Genomic DNA, 24232 nt, shown 5'->3' with positions numbered 1-24232 from the left:
AGTCATTGTATTTGTGTGGAAAACCACTTTGTTCAGAGGCAGTGCCATATCATGATTTATAGTATTTGTATAGTTTTTAATATGGATCTTGTTAGCAATACTTGTGTGCACCTGTAGAACCAAGACTGCTTGCTTTTTATGCTCATAGCCATTGTGAATGTTTTTTTTTTTTTTAGTGGCTGGTCACTTATAAGATGATTATGTATATTACACTTAGTAGCAGGATGTGTGATAGATTTGCTGTGATTAGCAGGTTCATAAATTATGTGTTGGGGTGTAAAGTTACTATGGTTATTGGGCTGACATGTGCAAAGAAAATGACTATGTCCTGTTGCAAGGGGAGGTAGGGATTTGACATTGGGAACTGCGATTTCAGTGCATCGATAGCTATGGAGGGAATGAAGGATTTTACGTGAAAATTATGTCCAGTCATAATAATGGTATAGATTTTGATATTTCCAAAGCCCCAATCGTCAGCAGGCCATATTTCCAGTATTTCACTTATTGTCGAATAACACCAGGTTGAAGCTGCAATCACAATATTTAATTGTAAGTACAATGATAAATAACACCAGATGATCTAAACATGTCAGCCTCTAGATGGTGATGCTGAACTAATACTCAGTATGTGTTGGGCAGCCTTTGTGATTGCGTGTGGTGCAAATATTCTCTGTCTGTGGAAATTTGAGAAGTTTTCACATGGGCGAGTGTTTGCCCTAGACAATTGTTCCTCCTCCCCACCCCCCCTCCCCCACCATGTAAATTGTCTGGCTTCCTCCTTGTACTGACATTCTACACATTTCCTGGCTTTATTTGGTTCACAGAACATCAATTGTGATGTGTGTTGTGTGCTTCTACATGGTGAAAAACAGGTTGAAGAGACGTTTGCTGGTTTTCTAGACATGAGAAATACCTTCTTTGACTTTGTAAAGTGCAAGGATGAACTGGAATCTTAGTATATCATTAACATTGGTATTCATTAGAAAATATGAGTGGAACTATCAGTCTCCCCTGTATCCAAGTTTTCTCATAAAGATCTTCACAGATAAGTTTCTAGTTACTCAGTGGCTTGCAGCACATCTCATGTCGCTGCACCTTGCTAAAGTTTCGGGCTTCTATAGATGTAATTTACACTGTTTATCTTGGAATTTTACCGTGTAATCGATCAGTAGTATACTGCTATGTGGCTGATATTGAGAACTATCGCATAAATGTTGTTGTATTCTGGCAAACCATTTGGAAATACATACAGAGTGCGTTACATAAGTAAAGCTGCCAATTTTTTTCTGACGTAACAGTACACCACGGCATGTTGTAACTGGCTGGGCTAAGTGAGGGCGGGTGGGGTGGGGGGTGGGGGTGCAGGGGGGTGTTATCTTCAAAACGCCCTTTGTCTCATTCAGCTGCGAGCTGCTGGAGAGTCAGGACATGCGTTTTTGTCAACCCCATTTTGAGTTTATGTAACATGGCTCAATGGATCATTCTGTAGAGCAACAGTACAGTATCAAATTTTGTGTTAAATGTGGGAAGTCCACCACCGAAATGTTTCCATTACTTCAGCATGCCTTTGGCACTGATTGTTCGTCCAAATCACAAGTTTTCCAGTGGCACAAGTTGTTCATGGAGGGCCGAGAGGACAGCCATCAACTGCACAAGTCGATGAAAATGTGACGCATGTGCACGATTGTTTGAACTCTGACAGATGGCTGAACCTTGATAGCACAAACTCTAAACATGTCAAAAACAACCATTTTCCGCAATGTGGCCGAAGATTTGAACATGAGAAAGGTGTGTGCTGAACTTGTCCCAAAAGTGTTGACCAATGAACACAAGCACATGCGGGTGCTTCGGTCCCTAGAAATGTTGGAAAGGTGTGAAAATGATCCTCATTTTTTAAACTCAGTTATCACTGGTGACAAGTCATGGATTTTTGAGTACGACCCTCAGATGAAAAGGCAGAATTCAGAGTGGCACACCCCATCGTCGCTCCGTCCCAAGAAGGCATGCATGAGCAAGTCGAGGATCAAAACCATGCTCATTGTCTTCTTTGACGTCACTGGCATTGTCCACCATGAATTCGTAACTACCGGGACTACAGTGAACTCAGCTTTTTACTTGGAAGTGCTCTAAAGAATGAAAAGGAGGGACTCGCGCTGCCGTAGCGACATCAAGGACACATGGAAAGTTCACCACGACAACGCGCTGAGTCACAGTGTCTTCATGTCAACGACTTCCTGGCCAGGTCCCCATTGGTTTCCCAGTCTCCCTACAGTCCTGACCTGACTCCCACTGACTTTTTTTTGTTTCCTTGATTAAAAGGAGTCATGAAAGGAAAACATTGTGACACGATTGAAAGCATCCAGGCGTATGTTACGTCAGCTCTAAAGGACATTCTGGAAAAGGCAATCCAGGATGCCTTCCAGGCATGGAAACACTGCCCCCAGAAGTGTATTAACCCAAGAGGGTGCTATTTTGAAAATTTTTGATTATTTGTACGATTATATTCAATAAATGATTTTTTATGAATTTGGTTGCATTACTTATGGACGCACGTTTTATGTTCTTGTATTCCTATGGCCTGGAGATGATCACAGCTCATTGCAGAAACCACAACAGCAAGCAGGCCAGGTCAGAAATAATAGTGTTAGTAGACGTCTTTGTGCCGGGGGAACTAGTGCAGCCTTTGTACACCAGTTCGAAGAGTGACTGCTGCCCAAGGAGCATGGTATATGTACGAGTGTCTGGTGGTCAATAACTATAAGTAGGATGCAGAAGTGATCATTTATTTTTTTTGATGCAGCATATGGACTGTGTTTTATTACATCAATAGGGTGTGGTGATAGAACTGTTTGTGATTATATAACCTGGTCGGAGATCGCTTTCATGCAGAAAAATTAAAGTTTACCTCGACAGTAGCAGAGCAGCGTATTTGATGAAGTGTCTTTGGTATTAGTTTTCCAAATTCCATGATCTGTAGAACACTTTTGCATGGTTTAACTGTCAGTGCAATATGACTGCTGGAAACTGTTCGACCTGTACAAAATAATTTGTCAATGAAATTCTAATAATTTGTCCATCTGCAGAAAGTGACAGGCAGTGCTCACTTACTGGCAGCAGCTATCTGGTAGTGAGAACCAGTCAGAATGCTCCAGTCACATGAAATTCCATGACAACAGAGAGCCACAAGACCTACTTTGGGTGGGGCCTAGGACCTCTGCAGACTGGTCCAAACGAGATATGTGCAAGGTATCTGTGGACAGTCCCATGACATCTGAGAATTATGTGAGGTCTTCTTTGTTCAGGTGTTCAAAGACAAGTCAAGCAGGCCACCCTCCTCTGGTTTGGACAGGTGGGGTACTGTCCTCCACCCACCTTTATGGTTTAGAGCATCTCCAGACCAGCAGTTGTAGGACATTGAAAATTCACTGAAAATTCCAGCCATTTTTCTTGTCTGTAAGACAGTGTTGCGAATTCTATTTGTGTATTTTTTGACAGTCTGTTGTGGGATAAACGTGTAGATAAGTAGTTGTTCTGATTTCCCTGTTTGTGCTTCGACAGTAGTCTGCCTTGAAAAGTGAGGAAAATAAAAAGTAATAGCCTCAAGATCCCTGACTCCAGCAGCAAATATAAACTAAGCCCCTCAGTGTTTCTTGAAAGTGATGTACACCATAGCAGGTGTACACTCAGTAATTTTTCTCTCTCTGGCAACGGCCTTCTAATAAGTGGCTGAAACTTGGAAAGTTGTGGATGTCCTGTTTAGAGTTGCAGAGATAATTATTTCGACAACCAGATATTGTCGTTTTGGCATGTAAAATCGGATATTGCAACTGTTATCAGGTCGGGATCTGTTTCCCACTAAAGCACATGGGTATCTCAGGGATGAAGGCTGTAATGTTTTGCAAGTGTGTCGCGATGTTTTTAGAGTCAGTGTTCAAGTGTGGTAGTGTTCCTGAGAATAAAACGTGTAATTACTCCGGAAATTGTTTAAATATTCTTGTGTCATCTGCAAAGCTCTCTCTGTCTCTTTCATGTTCAACAACCAGGCGTATCCATGAGGAAACATTAGCGACAGCCCCGGACATTTGCACAAGCCCCACCCATTTACCCCCTCCACACCTACCCCCCACCAAACCAACCAAGAGCACATCAATATGATCTTTGGTAGTCCTTGTCGCTGTGGTGTTTTTGTTCATCGTTTTTTGTTTTACCGCGGTTGTTCATACTAGCAGTGTTGTGCTGTTAGTACTTCTTAGCAGTTTGTGTAATACTGTCAAAATGAAACATAGGTATGCACTCTCAATAAAGTTATCATACACAAGGTACCTAATCTTGACTGTTGTGGCCTACTGCTGTCAAAACCGATATCTAACAGACTGATATGTAACAGACATTAAAGTACGATAAGATGTGTTGGAATGACACTGACAAACTTATGTACATATGTTTAACAATAGGCAGCTCTAAAGCTGTCAAACACTGAATAATAACTCAAAGTAATCTACTGTCTGCTATAAGCAAGCAGTCATAAGAGTTCACAAGTACAAATTCACCCATTACACAGGCAAATATTAATGAAGAATGTCACTGTATAAATACCTGACTGCGTGCATTACGCATTTCTACATTATCCCACTCTTATATTCTTTAGTCTTAATGAGGTAATCAGAAACAAACCAAGACATCGACTTTGCCTTGTTTATGCACAACATTGACTTTCGACAATCGAGACAATGGACAATATCCCTGGCGATACTACCAATTAATATTTCCCAACAGAATTTCTTACACTACACGAGGTGAATGAAATTTGCACACACTGCAGTTAACAAATATCAGATTCTTTTATATAGTGCAGATGAAAGCTCATGAAATAAAAAGGACAGTGTGGATACCATTTTTATTTTTCATTCTTATTGATGATTTTTCAGCTCACATATTCAATGAATATATTTCTAATTCTTTTCACAGTGGTACCGGAAAAACTGTATTTCATACTAACTACTGATTTTCTCCCTTGTTATGACTGGCATATCTGTGATACGAACAACTTTGATGTTGGAACATGCGGCAGACCATGCGCGGAGCTTAGGATATGGATTGGTGTGGAGGGGGGTGATTGGGCGGGACTTGTGCACCGTCCGGGGCTGTCACTAATGTTACGTTATCCATGTTCCAGGGGTGAGGTGAAAGACTGCGGTATTTCCAGCACGCCAGGAACTGCTTACTCAAGAAAGTTTTCCATATATGTCTAGGGCAATCTGTAATTGCGTAACTATTGGTTCCTTTCACTTTCACAATAAAAAATTATTTAAAACACAAGAGCAAAATTGAGGTGTATTGCGATTTCTGAAATAAATAAACAATAGTCTTAAGCAAATTGCTGTAACAATGCCTTACGCATTCTATGTAAACCTACCGTCGTGAGATCCTCCCAGTCCAGCAGCTACACACAGACTGAGTGAATTTCGCGCCATTTTTTGCGCTGGATGTCATCTTGGATTACGTCATGGCAGGTGGAGAGGTAGAGGGTCAAGAGTGCCCTGTGGTGATGGTGTTATGAACTATGTCAGTTGGACTCAGGATCTCAAGGTGAACATGCTGGATGAAGCTATTATCTAGTGTTTGATCTGTGACAAACTGATTAAATAAACAATATACCACATCACATACAAAATAAAGATTTACATCCACCCTATCCAGCAGCCTAGCAGAGACTCGAGTCCTTTCCTTACCAATTTGCAGATGTTGGAGGGGAGGGCAGTGGGCTGGGTAAGGGGCAGGGGAGGGTGTGGGGGAGAAGGGTGGTTGGAGTTAGGTTAGTGGAGGTACGACAATTGATCTATTTCCCCACAAAAATTTGAATTTCTTTGCATGACATCACTGTGACATTGCGACATCTATAGCCGCCCTCTTGAATAAAAATTTTTTGGAAATTTGTGGTAAGGTCATATGGGACCAAACTGCTGAGGTCATCGGTCCCTAAGCTTGTTGTTGTTGTTGTTGTTGTGGTCTTCAGTCCTGAGACTGGTTTGATGCAGCTCTCCATGCTACTCTATCCTGTGCAAGCTTCTTCATCTCCCAGTACCTACTGTGGCCTACATCCTTCTGAATCTGCTTAGCGTATTCATCTCTTGGTCTCCCTCTACGATTTTTACCCTCAAAGCTGCCCTCCAATGCTAAACTGGTGATCCTTGATACCTCAGAACATGTCCTAACAACCAATCCCTTCTTCTAGTCAAGTTGTGCCACAAACTCCTCTTCTCCCCAATTCTATTCAATACCTCCTCATTAGTTATGTTATCTACCCATCTAATCTTCAGCATTCTTCTGTAGCACCACATTTCGAAAGCTTCTATTCTCTTCTTGTCCAAACTATTTATCGTCCATGTTTCACCTCCATACATGGCTACACTCCATACAAATACTTTAAGAAACGACTTCCTGACACTTAAATCTATACTCGATGTTAACAAATTTCTCTTCTTCAGAAACTCTTTCCTTGCCATTGCCAGTCTACATTTTATATCCTCTCTACGTTGACCATCATCAGTTATTTTGCTCCCCAAATAGCAAAACTCCTTTACTACTTTAAGTATCTCATTTCCTAATCTAACTCCCTCAGCATCACCCGACTTAATTCGACTACATTCCATTATCCTCGTTATGTTTTTGTTGATGTTCATCTTATATCCTCCTCTCAAGACACTGTCCATTTCGTTCAACTGCTCTTCCAAGTCCTTTGCTGTCTCTGACAGAATTACAATGTCATCGGCGAACCTCAACATTTTTATTTCTTCTCCGTGGACTTCAATACCTACGCCAAATTTTTCTTTTGTTTCCTTTACTGCTTGCTCAATATACAGATTGAATAACATTGGGGAGAGGCTACAACCCTGTCTCACTCCCTTCCCAACTGCTGCTTCCCTTTCATGCCCCTCGGCTCTTATAACTGCTATCTGGTTTCTGTACAAATTGTAAATAGCCTTTCGCTCCCTGTATTTTACCCCTGCCACCTTTAGAATTTGAAAGAGAGTATTCCAGTCAACATTGTCAAAAGCTTTCTCTAAGTCTACAAATGCTAGAAGTGCAGGTTTGCCTTTCCTTAATCTATTTTCTAAGATAAGTCGTAGGGTCAGTATTGCCTCATGTGTTCCAACATTTCTACGGAATCCAAACTGATCTTCCCCGAGGTCGGCTTCTACCAATTTTTCCATTCGTCTGTAAAGAATTTGCATTAGTATTTTGCAGCTGTGACTTATTAAACTGATAGTTCGGTAATTTTCACATCTGTGAACACCTGCTTTCTTTGGGATTGGAATTATTATATTCATCTTCAAGTCTGAGGGTATTTCGCCTGTCTCGTACATCTTGCTCACCAGATGGTAGAGTTTTGTCAGGAATGGCTCTCCCAAGGCCGTCAGTAGTTCTAATGGAATGTGGTCTATTCCCGGGGCCTTGTTTCGACTCAGGTCTTTCAGTGCTCTGTCAAACTCTTCATGCAGTATCGTATCTCCCATTTCATCTTCGTCTACATCCTCTTCCATTTCCATAATATTGTCCTCCAGAACATCGCCCCTGTATAGACCCTCTATATACTCCTTCCACCTTTCTGCTTTCCCTTCTTTGCTTAGAACTGGGTTTCCATCTGAGCTCTTGATATTCATGCAAGTGGTTCTCTTTTCTCCAGTCTCTCTAATTTTCATGTAGGCAGCATCTATCTTACCCCTAGTGAGATAAGCCTCTACACCCTTACATTTGTCCTCTAGCCATCCCTGCTTAGCCATTTTGCACTTCCTTTCAATCTCATTTTTATGTTTGCATTCCTTTTTGTCTGCTTCATTTACTGCATTTTTGTATTTTCTCCTTTCATCAATTAAATTCAGTATCTCTTCTGTTACCCAAGGATTTCTACTAGCCCTTGTCTTTTTACCTACTTGATCCCCTGCTGCCTTCACTATTTTGTCCCTCAATTCTACCCATTCTTCTTCTACTGTATTTCTTTCCCCCATTCCTGTCAATTGTTCCCTTACGTTCTTCCTGAAACTCTGCCCCTGGAAATGTCTTACAATTTAAAACCTAGTTCCTAAATCTCCGTCTTACCATTATATAATCTATCTGAAACCTTCTAGTATCTCCAGGGTTCTTCCATGTATACAACCTTCTTTCATGATTCTTGAACCAAGTGTTAGCTATGATTAAGTTATGCTCTGTGCAAAATTCTACTAGACGGCTTCCTCTTTCATTTCTTAGCCCTAATCCATATTCACCTACTACATTTCCTCCTCTTCCTTTTCCTGCTGTTGAATTCCAGTCACCCATGACTATTAAATTTCCATCTCTCTTCACTACCTGAATAATTTCTTTTATCTCATCATACATTTCATCAATTTCTTCACCATCTGCAGAGCTAGTTGGCATGTAAACTTGTACTACTGTAGTAGGCGTGGGCTTCGTGTCTATCTTGGCCACAATAACGCGGTCACTATGCTGTTTGTAGTAGCTTACCCACACTCCTATTTTTTTATTCATTATTAAACCTACTCCTGCATTACCCCTATTTGATTTTGTATTTATAACCCTGTATTCACCTGACCAAAAGTCTTGTTCCACCTGCCACCGAACTTCACTAATTCCCACTATATCTAACTTTAACCTATCCATTTCCCTTTTCAAATTTTCTAACCTACCTGCATGATTAAGGGATCTGACATTGCATGCTCCGATCTGTAGAACGCCTGTTTTCTTTCTCCTGATAGCGAGATCCTCCTGAGTAGTCCCCGCCCGGAGATCCGAATGGGGGACTATTTTATCTATGGAATATTTTACCCATGAGGATGCCATCATCATGCCCAAAGCTTACACACTACCCAATCTAACTTAAACTAACTTATGCTAAGGACAACACACACACCCATACCCGAGGGAGGACTCGAACCTCCGACGGGGGGAGCCGCACATACCATGACAAGGCGCCTCAGAGGGCTCGGCTACCCAGCGCGGCATGATCTTGAATAAATTTGGTACAGAAACTATTCAGTAGTTCTGAAGGATACATTTTTCTCAAGAAGTTGTGAAGATATCGGGTGTTGTACTAACAATTTCGGTGTTTTCCACATACAGCAGTAGTGGTGTTCTAAATACATGAAACACTGATGCCAGCAACCCAAAACTATTCTCCAGCATTTTGTGAGTGAGTGTGTATCTGTAGTTGTACTGTCTTCTACAAGAACATCTTTCGTGGTGGCCTGAAAAAGGTTTCATTATCTGGTCCCTTAATGTAAATGCTTCAACAGTCACCAATACATATGGTGCTTCCACGAAGAGGTTCAGGAAGTGGTAATGTCAACTCTTTTTTTTTTTTTTTTTTTTTTTTTTTGGCCATTCTTTTGTAGAAAGAAGTTTCACAGAAAACCCCACCACCTCAATTGCAGTCCAGACAACCTACATTGTTGTACAAGAAACAATAGCAAGGATCAACAATGGCCATCAGAACAATGCTAAAAGTTCTTTTTTAACTGAAAAAACATGCTGCCACTATTCTTCACGTTTTGAATCACTATGTCTTTCCCATTACAAGCCCCAATACAGCATGGGTAATTCGAGCACACATAAAAATATTTTGCAATATTTCTCCATTCGTCTTCAGCGAATGGAATCTGAAAACATAGAAAAAGAATTTGTGTAGATATATAGCAGTTACTGCTTTTGCCATCACAGTCGCTCATATAATATTCTGTGTGACGGGTGTTGGAGACAGTCCGTCTACATGATCATAAATAATATTACAATATTAGTAATACGTCTAAACTGTATAGCTCCATTCACTATGCACCTGGGTTTTTCAGGTAGAATGATGAGGTGTGGACCATGTGTCGTGGTTCCAGAGGGTGTTTGGATGGAAGTTTTGCTGCAAGTTCATGACCATATGTTGTGAGGTCATGATTGGTGACAAGCAATTGACGGGAGTGTAGCAGAGCAGTTTTGACGGAGGAACAGGAAGCGTGATGTGGCGAATTATGTTAAGGACTTGGTGACAGGCGTGCAGGGGGCCAAAATTACACATCAGAAAGTGCAGTTACAAAGGTTACCAGAGATGTCCAGTCCATTTTCTATGTTAGGGTTAGATGTCCTCAGACCATTTAATGGAACACCTGCAAGAAATAGGCACATTCTCATGATCATCGGTCATTTCACTCGATTTTTGGCAATTGTGCCGATGCCGGACCAGTGGGCTAGTACTGTAGCTCAGGTATTAGTAAACAACTGGATATTAAAGTTTGGGGTGCCTGAGACTGTAATTATAGATCATGGTACGAATTTTGTCTTGGATTTAATGAAACTACTATGCTGCATGTTACGTATACAGAAGTTATGGACAAGTCCATTTCATGTGCAAACCAATGGGGAACAGAATGCGTGCACAACACAGTTGCAAAGATGTTGAGCTACTACGTAGGTTGCAGGCATGACGATTTGGATGCCTATTTACCTTATGCACAGTGTGCCTATAATTCGAAGGTTCATACTGCAGCGGGCTTGTCACAATTTGAGGTGATGTACGGTGGGAAAATGGCATCTACCTTTGACATTTTTATTCCTAAATTAGAACTGGATAGTGAGTCAATGAGGAAGTTTACCAGAAGAATTAGGAAGTTTGGAGGAATGTGTTTAAGGGAAACACGAAGGTGCTAGAACGCCAGGAACAACTAAACAGATACTTGGGCAAATTACTGAAATACTCTGAGGGGTGGTGGGTAATGGTCCCTGTCCGCCAAAGGGGAAAACAAAGAAATTTTTAACAAAATACCAGGATCACACCACATTGTAGAAAAGGCGGCACTGGTCAATGTGAAGATGCAGTTTCCCACAAAAATGTATGTTATACACATCAGCCGCATAAAACCATTTAAAGGAATGGTAGAAGGGATATCACACATATCAGCAACCAACAAGGACATGAAAGTTACAAAGGGCAAAAAAAAAGAAACCTGGAGATGGTGAGCAACATAAGGTGCATGATGTGCCATCTAGGTTAAGGTTTGGTAAGAAAGTTATATAATCATAAATTAAAACTTCCAGGCTGAATTGCCATGGTCCATGTATAAAACTTCTTCTCCTTCCTGATGTTTTGTTGCCTACTGCGGGCAACATCATCTGAGGTGAGAAGGAGAAGAAGTTTTATATATGGACCACGGCAATTCAGCCCAGAAGTTTTAATTAATGAAGACGCCGGCCGTGAAAGCTTACATGTTATGATTATATAATCATAATTTGTTGGGTTTTTTGGGTTTCATACATCAGGGTGTTTGTATTTTTGTTGCCAGGGGTGCAGGTGAGAACATAGGAAGTACTGCAAGTCTCAAAGTAAAGACAGGCTCACTTGGTAATGTTATGGTTGGAGTTAGAAAGATTCGTACAAGGGAATGTTGTGGTCTGTCCAGGTGGCCAAGTATGGACTGATATGTGGACATGTGAAGTGAGTTTGTTTCTGGGGAAAGTAATTGGGATGAGTTATGGGAAGGAGCTTCTGCCAGTTCCAGAGGATGGGTACACATCGGTTATACTCCATATTTCCGCCGGAAATTGTATGGTAGAGTTGTTACGAAGGAGACACACCGGTAATGCTGAAAAAACTCGAGCATTGGGAAACTGGGATGATTATTAATGGCATGACTTGTGAGGTAGTTGCCACAGATTTTCATCTTCTGGCTATGTTTACAGGCTCAACAGTTATGATATTGTCATGGAATACGGTGTATTGGCCAGAAGGATCTCCAAGGGTGTTATCCATTCAAAATTTAACGTATTTAAATGACACACTCAAACCAGAGCTTTTCCAGTCATTGGGTAGATTAATAGAATCCCAGAAAGGGGGAACTTTGATGGAACAAATGTGGTAGCATGTACACCATTTCCGAGGAGGACAGGAGCACAAAGTATTAGTGGTGAGCATATTCACGACAAGTTGTGGCCTGTTTCTAGTTGGCTTCTGTGTTCTGTATTTCTGGGAAAGACACAAGAGGGCACAGACTGTGGACATACTAACACACCAATTACACCTGGCGTTGGTCGGGGAAACAGTTAGTTTTAAGGTCTTAATTACTGTATAAGGATATGATAAGGACTACATGGTAGTAGTAAAGTATGTGTGTGGTGAATTCGGGATATTGTCCTCAATATGTAAATTACTAGAGTTAAGATAGAGTGTGGAAGGACAATGTTAAAGATTTGGGATGAATCTTCTCGGAAGGGAGGGGGTATGCTGCACCACAAGTAAGTACAGGCGTCGATTTGAGGAATTCTTGTAAATTTTGCACAGCTACGGCTGGAAGGTAGTGCTTAAGAGACAGATTGTCACATCGGATGGCAGATGTGGGTGATGGTGATATTTAGCAAATGATTCTGCGAGGCAGGCTTACGACACCATTCACAGGCGAGAGCGCACAGCCCGTCGGGCACTGTACACAAGTGTGAAGTAATCAGGGCAGCACAGGGCACTGACATGTTGTGAAGAACCCATATGTTGCAGTTACAACAGCGCCTAGCGACATTTGTGTAGGTGCTGAAGTGGGCTGAGGAAAGCTGAGTTGTAATTATTAGAGATCACTCCATTTGTCCCCTCCACAGGAAGTATCTCAGAGGTGTAGGGACAATACATATAAATAAGGAGAGTTAAATCAAGCCTTTCTATCTGCGTCTAGAACCAGACAGAATGACAATTGTTTAAGTTGCAGGCCAACCATGACAACCTTCTGATGATGTTTATCGGCGGTGAACTGGCGCACTGGAACTACCACCAGCTCCGCTGCACGGGCTCACCATAGCTGCGGCGGGGCGGGCCACAGCTAGGAGCACCGTCCGGCGGACTGCAAACTACTGTCCACAAGGGCGGGACCGGGGCACGAACTTGTGGCCTCCCGGGTGCAGAGCTGTCTGGACGGCTGACAGAGCTGCCCTGGGCGGATGGCCGGAGCTGCTAAAGCCTGCCTCACACTGAGTAAGTTTCTCTGCAAGTTTGCTAGATGCCCCACATGGCTGCTGGGTAGCAGGTGACGTGACGGCTACCTATCGCACGGAACCTGTCACACGTTGTATGATTCTGCGAGGGAGCTAGCTGGTGTCTGTACTGCAGTTTTTCTAAAACGATTTTTAAGAAACTATTCAGCAAAAAAAATCATTCTCGCACACCTTATAGCTTCATTTGTCAGCTTTGTGATGAACCACTTGTCGTTTCATTAATGGCCATATTTATTGTAATTTTTTAGGATTAAGTAAACTTCTGCAAGAATTTCGGAAAGTTTGTAGTGAAAAATGAAGGTTGCAATGAATTGGCATTTGATGCATGTTATGTCATTTGTTGCTGTGTGTAAAATATAACTAACATATTGAATTTTTCTTTAAACTTTGAAGGACATTGCTATTACTACCAGTCTCGAGAAAATATAAAACGCTTCGTCCCACCCTCGCTTGCCAGCGAAAAAATCAGAATGAAATATTCAGAAAATTCCTCATATATCGTAAATGGTTCAGCTACTAAAATAAGATTTTGGCAAGTAGTGTGCGAAGAGGAGAATATTTAGCTGTATGATTAATATTAGAAACTTCCATATCTACTGCCATATCCAAGCTACAATACACTACTGGCCATGAAATTTGCTACACCAAGAAGAAATGCAGATGATAAACGGGTATTCATTGGACAAATATATTATACTAGAACTGACATGTGATTACATTTTCACGCAATTTCGTTGCACAGATCCTGAGAAATCAGTACCCAGAACAACCACAGCCTGGCCATTGAGTCAAACAGAGTTTGGATGGCATGTACAGGTACAGCTGCCCATGCAGCTTCAACACGATACCAAAGTCCATCAAGAGTAGTGACCGGTGTATTGTGACGAGCCACTTGCTCGGCCACCATTGACCAGACGTTTTCAGTTGGTGAGAGATCTGGAGAATGTGCTGGCCAGGGTAGCAGTTGAACATTTTCTGTATCCAGAAAGGCCCGTACAGGACCTGCAACACGCGGTCATGCACTATTCTGCTGGAATGTAGGGTTTTGCAGGTATCGAATGAAGGGTAGAGCCACGGGTCGTAACACATCTGAAATGTAATGTCCACTGTTCAAATTGCCGTCAATGCGAACAAGAGGTGACTGAGACATGTAACCAATGGCACGCCATACCGTCACGCTGGGTGATACGCCAGTATGGCAATGACGAATACACACTTCCAATGTGCGTTCAGTGTGATGTCACCAAACACGGATGCGACCATCATGATGCTGTAAACAGAACCTGGATTCATCCGAAAAAATGATGTTTTGCCATTCGTGCACCCAGGTTCATCGTTGAGTACACCATCGCAAGCGCTCCTGTCTGTGATGCAGCGTCAAGGGTAACCGCAGCCATGGTCTCCGAGCTGATAGTCCATGCTGCTGCAAACATCATCGAACTGTTCGTGCAGATGGTTGTTGTCTTGCAAACGTCCCCATCTGTTGACTCGGGGATCGAGACGTAGCTGCAAGATCCATTACAGCCATGCGGATAAGATGGCTGTCATCTCCTAGTGATACGAGGCCATTGGGATCCAGCACGGCATTCCGTATTACCCTCCTGAACCCACCAATTCCATATTCTGCTAACAGTCATTGGATCTCGACCAACGCGAGCAGCAATGTCGCGATACGATAAACCACAATCGTGGTAGGCTTCAATCCGACCTTTATCAAAGTCGGAAACGTGATGGTACGCATTTCTCCTCCTTACACGAGGCATCACAACAACGTTTCACCAGGCAACGCCAGTCAGCTCTGCCGTTTGTGTATGAGAAATCGGTTGGAAACTTCCCTCATGTCAGCATGTTGTAGGTGTCGCCACTGGCACCAACCTTGTGTGAATGCTCTGAAAAGCTAATCATTTGCGTATCACAGCATCTTCTTCCTGTCGGTTAAATTTCGGGTCTGTAGCACGTAATCTTCGTGGTGTAGCAATTTTAATGGTGTGTAGTGTATATTTTTGCAATGAAATTATATAATATTTAAGTTCCATCGATCGCTGGTGAAACAAAAGTTCTGTAGGTTTGGAACAACATGCGTGAGGAAATATATCTTTTTTCTTTATACCAAGAATAGGCATTTTCATCAACCATTGACTTGTATTTTTATCAGTCGCTGTTTCATGATTCTGTTGCAATTACAACTGCATGAGAATGTTAGTTGCAAGCATATTTAGAAACTCTGCGATGTTTAGGCAAAAGAAGTAAATTTGAATGTGGCAACATGGCAACTTAACGTATTAGTCCAAACTCACCACTGGTTACGCCTCTCAGAAGAAAATTAAAGGGAGTAATAAGTCTGGCGAAAATAAATCGATACTTCTGTTGAAATTTTAATTCCGTATAGAGATAGGAAGGAAAAGCTGGCATGCTATGTTCTGTTCATTGTTTTCATATTTCTTGGATTGCTGAGTTACAGAAATAAAAACTGTTGCCTATATTAAATCCACATAATTCATTATTAAAAATACACTGAGGCACAGGATATCACTGAAATTTCAACAGAATTAGCGTTTTATTTTCCCCTGACTTATCATCACTTTATTTTTCTTCAGAGAAACGTTATCAGTGGCGAGTTTTGAGTAGTACATAACACTCTTTGTTTCCATATTAATCGGTTTCCTTCACCAAAATATAGCCGAGTTTATAAATATTTGTCTCATTAACATCGTAATGCAGTTGCAAATATGACTGAATCATAAAACAGCATCTGATGTAAGTAAGTCAATAGTTTATGAAAATGACAGTTTTTGGTATAAAAGTAAGCTGTGATTTCTTTATGTATATTGTTCAAAACTCACAGTTATTCCGTTTCACCAGCTATCGACGGAAATTAAATACTACATCATTTCATTGAAAGAATTTGTAGTCGCTTGAATATCGCGATAGATATGGAAGTTCTGAATATTATGCTAATAATATGGCTAAATACTTTCCTCTTTGCGCACTATCACTTGCCGAAAACTTGTTTCATTCTCTGGAGCCATTTAAGAGGTAAGAAGAACTTTGTTAATATTCTATTCTGGCTTTTTCGCTGGCATGAGTTCGGGACGAAGCGCTTTATATACAATCCACTTCTTGAGACTGGTAATAGATAGCGATATCCTTCAAAGATCGAAGAAAAATTGAATATGTTAGCTATATTTCATACACAGCAACATATGGCGTAACATGCACCAAAGTAAATTCGTAGCAACATCTATTTTTCACCGCAAACTTTCCTAAATTCTTTCTGTAGTTTATTTAATGCTAAAATATCACAATAAATATGACCATAACACAATGGCAGGCAGTTCATCATGAAGCTGACCAATGAAACTATAAGTTGTGTGAGAATAATTTTTTTAATTTATATTTTTATTTTACCATGCAGTTTCTTTACAATTGCAAGTTGGTCGGCGGAATGAAACATCAGTTTGGTTTGAAGGTTAACTGGCATTGTCTCAGAGTTTCCCGCCATGTAGGCTGTGACGCAAGTCGCCATACGTGACTCCTCATTGACCAGTGCATTTAGCATAAAGGGAACCCGACTAGGCCTCACAAGAAAAATAGCACCGGACGTATCACGGAAACAGGCACAGCTCCTGGCAGGGCAGCCTCGTGGCAGACGACAGAGCCTTCAAGGCAGCCTTCACATTAGCCATCAAGTATGACTATAATGAATCTTACTCCCTGTGAGACAAACTTAAGGCTCACTACAACGACGCTGGAAGGCTGTTTCCCTTTGGCACTCTGCAAGGCGTTCACAAGTTGTGCTTGAGGGAGCAGTCAGCCGTGTCACTTTGCCATGGCGTGAGGAGTGCTACATTCGCAAGGCTGGTCTCCCAGACGCGATGCAGCAGATTCCGGCATTGGCACTGGCGCTGACCCACGCACACGTGCCGTGCTGTGCCATCACCGTGATCAGCGAAGGGCTGGCTGTTTATCTTCAATGCAATAATGTCAATGACACACTTGCTTGTGTTTTTTGCACATTGGCAAGAGTCACCCCTCTCAACCAAACCATACGCCTTGGTCATTCTGACATATTACATTCCCTGAGCTCCAGACATTGCAGCAATATGTAACGATTCTTAAAGGCACACACTGTGCCACTTTAGCTCAGTTGTACTACAATGAAGAGCCAAAGAAACTGGCACACCTGCCTAATATCGTGTAGGGCCCCCGCGAGCACGCAGAAGTGCCGCAACACAATGTGGCATGGACTCGACTAATGCCTGAAGTAGTGCTGAAGGAAATGGACACCATGAATCCTGCAGGTCTGTTCATAAATCAGTAAGAGTACGGTCGGATGGAGATCTCTTCTGAGCAGCACGTTGCAAGGTATCCCAGATACATTCAGCAATATTCATGTCTGGGGAGTTTCGTGGCCAGCGGAAGTGTTTAAACTCAGAAGAGTGTTCCTGGAGCCACTCTATAGCAGCTCTGGATGTGTGGGGTGTCACATTGTCTTGATGGAATTGCCCAAGTCTGTCGGAATGCACAATGGACAGGAATGGATGCAGGTAATCATACAGTATGCTTACATACGTGTCACCTGTGAGGGTCATATCTAGACCTATCAGGGGTCCCATATCACTCTAACTGCACACGCCCCACACCATTACAGAGCTTCCACAAACTTGAACAATTCCTTGTTGACATGCAGGGTTCATGAATTCATGAGGTAATCTCCATACCTGTACACATCCAACTGCTCGATGCAATTTGAAACGAGACTCGTCCGACCAGGCAACATGTTTACAGTCACCAACAGTCCAACACTGGTGTTGATGGGGCCAGGCAAGGCATCGAGAGTACATGAGTGGGCCTTCCACTCCGAAAGGCCATATCGATGATGTTTCGTTGAATTGTTCGCATGCCAACACTTGATGATGGTCCAGCATTGAAATCTGTGGCAATTTGCAGAAGGGTTGCACTTCTGTCACTTTGTATGATTCTCTCCAGTCGTCATTGCTCACGTTCCTGCAGGATGTTTTTCTGGCCGCAGTGATGTCGGAGATTTGATGTTTTACTGGATTCCTGATATTCACAATACATTAGTGAAATGGTTGTACAGGAAAATCCCCACCTCATCACTACCTCGGAGATGCTGTGTCCCATCACTCATGCGCCGACTATAACATCATGTTCAAACTCACTTAAATGTTCACATCCTGCCTTTGTAGCAGCAGTAACTGGTCTAACAACTGCCCAGACCCTTGTTGTCTTATATAGGCGTTGCCGATCGAAGTGCATCATTCTACCTGCTTACACATCTCTCTATTTGAATACGCATGCCTATACCAGGTTTTTTGGCGCTTCAGTGTGTTACTTGGTCATTGTCTGATATGACTTCTAGATGGAAATAAATTACTTCGAAATTCAAAAACATGTGTGGCTCAAACTAATATAAGCATTTGCTCACTCTGGTCAGTTGTTGTCATACCTAGAGTTGACCTTTCTTTTCTACAGCAGCAGATTATCTCTTTCAATGCAGCATACTCAAATTAAGTGTATGTTCAACAAGTCCACTCACCACTTCACTTTCTGCAGATACTGATATTTAGCTGGATAACTTAAAGAATTTTTAATACAGCATTATGTCAACGTAGTTCAGTTCCTTTATAAAGTTCAGTGCATTGACTTACTTTCAAGTATTTGATCCAAGCCAGTTTCAGTTATTTTAAAGATATTAGGAACATTTTTATTATTATTTGTTATGGAAACTTTTCAGGTCCATGGGTTCATGGGGTGTATGCAACACCAACTCTTACTAGCTGAAATCGGAACACATCTGACCAGGCAATGGTTTTCCAGTCATCTGGGGCCCAACCGAGATGGTCACGAGCAGCAGAGAGACTCTGCACTTGATGTTCTGTTAGCAACAGCCTTGGCTTCGGTCGTTTGCTACCACAGCCCATTAACGCCAAATTTCACCACATTGTCACAACGGATATGTTTGTCATACATCCCACATTTCTATGCTGCCGTTATTTCATGCAGTGTTGCTTGTCTGTTAGCACTGGCAACTCTACGCAAACGCCTCTGCTCTGAGTCGCTAAGCGAAGGCAGTTGGCCACTGCGTTGTCCGTGGTGAGAGGTAATGCCTGAAATTTGGTGTCCTTGGCATACTCTTGATGCTGTGGATCCCAGAATATCAAATCCCTACCGATTTCCGAAATGGAATGTCCCATGCATCTAGCTCCAACTACCATCCTGCATTCAAATCCTGTTAACTCCCATCATGTGGCCACACCTTATCCCATGAACCATCTTACAGCTCCACCAGTGGATTGTCCTTTTACACCTTGTGTATGCCATATATGATGCGGTCAGTTCCAAAATTCGACATGTCCAAAAAAATCGAAAATCGAGAGAGATATCACACGTTCCAAAGTCTTTCTAGCATTCTTTGAAATGTGGTAATAGAATTATGTCCGTAACTTCTCATGGCCTGTGGCTACTAAAAACTGAAATTTACATTCTGTTCTAAAACTTTGTATGTCCACTACCTGTTGCACTCTAAACTTTGTACGTCCAATGTGAATTTCAAAGGTTCTCAAAGAAGTGTTTGTGTGTTATGTTTGAATAAAACATGGACAAGCAGTCGTATTTCACACAGTTAAATGATTCATCACTTTTTTTTTTTAATTCTGAGAAGACTGAAAAAGTCCTGTCTTCATTTAACAGTATGCTTCAGGGTGAAACAGTTTTATTTATGATGTTTGTAACCGTGTAGCAAATATATGTACCTGGGAACAATCAGTATAAACAATTCAAATTCTTGTTAAAAATGTAGTTCTGCAGTGGGTTTTGCCTAATTGAAACATACAGCATTGTTGAACGCATTAACTGCAACCATGCAGAGTGAAATGGATGGGGAAGACGCCAGTGTTACAGATTGTAAATGTACAGGGTGTATCAAAAGAATCATCCGATTTTTAAAAATAATGGTTATTATGTTATTTGAGATATGTGTTTGAACAAAATACAGTTGGAAAGAGCAAACTCTCGAGTTTTACATTGTTCCCGATAGGTAGCAGCAGTGTATGCTCACTTCAGTTCCAGTATAAATGGTGTCAGGACAAGAGAAAGGGTTTTGTGTTCTACGTTTTGCACAGTGCAGATCACTAATAAATGTTCAGCGTGACTTCCATACTATAATCCTTTCATCATAAAAATAAACCTGATGTAAACAATCACAAACGCGATGATTGGTCAGAAGCCGTAGCACACATACACAAGTGTTGTTACGCTCTTGGAAGTAGGTGTTACTTATGTATTAGATATCTTATTACTAAGTTACGTTAAATGAAACTTTAAGATATTCAAACGTATTAACAACCATCAATGTTTTTCTTAATCATGCTGTAGCACGTTTTTATTTCAGTCAGAGCCTCTGCAGTGTTGTGCTCTGACTATTGTACTGTTAATGCCCAATATAAAAATGGCTAAGGCTGCTTTCTGTTCCATAGAGAAATGCATATGTGGAACACGGCTAGAAACTGACAAGAAATAGGCTGTTCTTATGTTTTTCATAAATTTCCGGAGATAATTGGCTTTGAACTTTTCCCAGTGTTGTATTCAAGCCACTGAAGGTATTACTTAGAGTCAGTTGACGTATTAACTCAGATTGAACGTGTAGCATAGTCGACAGTTTAATGGAATCTGAACCCAATGCGTTTGTTCAAATCTCACCGGTATTTTTTTTTCCTCGTTCACTTTTAAATATCTATGTCTCATAATTATAAAACTCATAATCATTTTTTATGAATAGCCGGCTGGAGTGGCCGAGCGGTTCAGGGCGCTACAGTCTGGAACCGCGTGACCGCTATGGTCGCAGGTTCGAATCCTGCCTCGGGCATGGATGTGTGTGATGTCTTTAGGTTAGTTAGGTTTAACTAGTTCTGAGTTCTAGGGGACTGATGACCTCAGAAGTTAAGTCCCATAGTGTTCAGAGCCATTTGAACCATTTTTTTAAATGAATAATGCACGTCTTCTTGTTTGTAATTACAATTTGGATACGAAATTCCTGTTTGGGAGTGAACCATGAAGTAAGGGATTGGGAGCAGGGCTTGTGTAAGGATGTACGAGTATATTGTGTAGGTTTGGTGGATGGCAGAATACCGCTGTGGGAGGGGTGGGAAGGATAGTGGATGAGATATTTCTCATTTCAGGGCTTGACGAGAGGTAATTGAAACCTTGGCAAAGAATGTAATTCAGTTGCTCCAGTTGCTGAGTTACAAGGGGAATGCTCATCTGTGGCCAGATGGTGGGACTTTTGGATGTGGTGGGAGACTGGAAAGATAAGGCTTGTGAGATTTGTTTTTGTACAGGGTTGGGAGGTTGATTACAGTCAGTGAAAGCTTCAGTGACACACTGGGTATATTTTGAGAGGGAATGCTCATCACTGCGAATGTGATGACCATGGGTGGCTAGGCTGTATGGAAAGGACTTCTTGGTATGGAACGGTTGGCAGCTGTCGAAGTGGAGGTATTGTTCATGGTTAGTAGGTTTGATAAAGATGGAGATACTGATGTAGCCAACTCTGAGGTGGAGACAACATCTAGGAAGGTGGCTTGTTGGGTTGAGTAGGACCAGGTGATGGAAATGGGTGAGAAGTTGTTGAGGTTCTGGAGGAATGTGCATAGGGTGTCCTCACCTTCGATCCAGATAGCAAAGACGTCATCAATGAATCCAAACCAGATGAAAGGTTTAGGATTCTGGGTTTTTAGGGAGGATTCCTCTAAATGGCCCATGAATAGGTTGGCATGGATGTTGCCATTTGGGTACCCATAGTCGTAACCTGGATTTGTATGTAGGTAATACCTTTAAAAAAATGGTCCAAATGGCTCTGAGCACTATGGGACTTAACATCTGAGGTCATCAGTCCCCTAGAACTTAGAACTACTTAAACCTAACTAACCTAAGGACATCACACACATCCATGCCCGAGGCAGGATTTGAACCTGCGACCATAGTGGTCACGTGGTTCCAGAGGTAATACCTTCAAAGAAGATCTAATTGTGGTGAGGATATAGTTGGTCATGGCACCTACGAAGGAGGTTGTTGGTTTGGAATCTGTCAGGCATTGGGAAAGGTAGTATTCAATACTGGTAAGGCAATGGGCATTAGGAATGTTAGAGATGGCATCAATAGTGCCAAGCAGGTCACCATGTGGTAAAGAGACAGGAACTGTGGAGAGTCAGTAGAGGAAATGGTTGGTATCTTTTATATAGGAGGGTAGGTTCTGGGTAATAGGTTGAAAGTGTTGGTCCACGAGAGAAGAGATTGTCTCTGTGGAGGCGCAGCAACCGGACACAATGGGGCGTCTTGGGGTGTTAGGTTTATGGACTTTAGGAAGCATATAGAAGGTAGGGGTGCACGGAGTGGTAGGTGTGAGTAGAGAGATGGACTCCAGGGAGAGGTTCTGGGATGGACCTAAAGATTTGAGTAGTGACTGGAGATCCTGCTGGATTACTGGAATGGGGTCACTGTGACAAGGTTTGTGGTGGAAGTATCTGACAGCTGGTGGAGTCCTTCCATCAGGTAATCCTTGTGGTTGGTAAAGAGCAGACATTGGAAAAATGTAGGTTTGTTTCCTAAGTGAAGCAGAGAAAACCAACAAAATTCTACATTACTTTGAAAATCGTGCCTCCCAAGAACTTGATATAAATACAGATTATAAGGGTGGAATTTATGTCAATGCAAGCTATGAATGACATGCCTCTGGCTGATCACACACTCCTTGACAGTGCGACCATTCACTGTCGCATGTTTGATTTCCCCTTGTTATGTCCAGGAATCCTGCATACTCGGTTCACTAGACAGACAATCAAAGAACTCATATTAATGAGTTTTATTACAACAAGACAAGTACAAATACTTAACTTTGACCTGAGAATCCTTGTAGTCCTTTATACATGGTCATCCACAAGTGTGATTACACAGATGTGTCACAAGCAAAGGACGACATACAAAATGATCAGTCTTCTTCAGAATAGACAAACACAAGTAAAACTTCGGGTTCTTGTGATCACTGCCAACAAAAATCTGTCAACTGCAGTGACTGCTGATCTCTAATTGTGCTTGTACGAGGTGCATTCAAGTTCTAAGGCCTCCGATTTTTTTTCTAATTAACTACTCTCCCTAAATTGATGAAACTGGCGTTAATTCTCGATGTAATTGCCCTGCAGATGTACACATTTTTCACAACGCTGACACCTTGATTCCATGGCAGTGGCGAAGGCTTCTTTAGGAGTCTGTTTTGACCACTGGAAAATCGCTGAGGCAATAGCAGCACGGCTGGTGAATGTGCGGCCACGGAAAGTGTCTTTCATTGTTGGAAAAAGCCAAAAGTCACTAGGAGCCGGGTCAGGTGAGTAGGGAGCATGAGGAATCACTTCAAAGTTGTTATCACGAAGAAATTGTTGCGTAACGTTAGCTCAATGTGCGGGTGCGTTGTCTTGGTGAAACAGCACACGCGCAGCCCTTCCTGGACGTTTTTGTTTCAGTGCAAGAAGGAATTTGTTCTTCAAAACATTTTCGTAGGATGCGCCTGTTACCGTAGTGCCCTTTGGAATGCAATGGGTAAGGATTACACCCTCGCTGTCCCAGAACATGGACACCATCATGTTTTCAGCACTGGCGGTTACCCGAAATTTTTTTGGCGGCAGTGCCACCACTATGTTGCCATTGCTCCACTAACTTCATGCATACAGAAATGAATCAGAGCATGGATCAGTTAATTTGTGTGAGTTATTTAATAATAATCCAAGTGCTATAAACCTGTGTTTAGAATCACATATTTTATCCTAATCATGAACCTATGCAAGATGGCCTCCTAAGTGTTCAGAAAACCGAGTATCCTGTTTCAAACAAACTAGTAATTTATTTCTGTGTATTAAATGTGCAAAAATCCTGTGCCAGACTGTAAATGTTGCTGTCTAAAATACTTCCTTCACAGGTGATGAAAAAGACACATAAGTTAAACTCATTTGAAACATAATTTAACTTAGACTGCTATTATGAATGATTTTTCGAGATCAATCGAACTCAGTGTAGGATAATTTGCTTTGGAAGATGAAAATGTAAACTATTCCAAGTGAGGCTAAGAATTAAATTTAATTGAATTGAATCTTACTACTAGTTGACTACTTACTACTAGTTGACTATTCGACTAGTGAGACGT

The sequence above is a fragment of the Schistocerca cancellata genome, chromosome 3 (genome assembly GCF_023864275.1).
Source record: "Schistocerca cancellata isolate TAMUIC-IGC-003103 chromosome 3, iqSchCanc2.1, whole genome shotgun sequence".
Taxonomy (NCBI): Eukaryota; Metazoa; Arthropoda; class Insecta; order Orthoptera; family Acrididae; genus Schistocerca; species Schistocerca cancellata.
Note: the sequence above shows the minus strand (reverse complement) of the source record.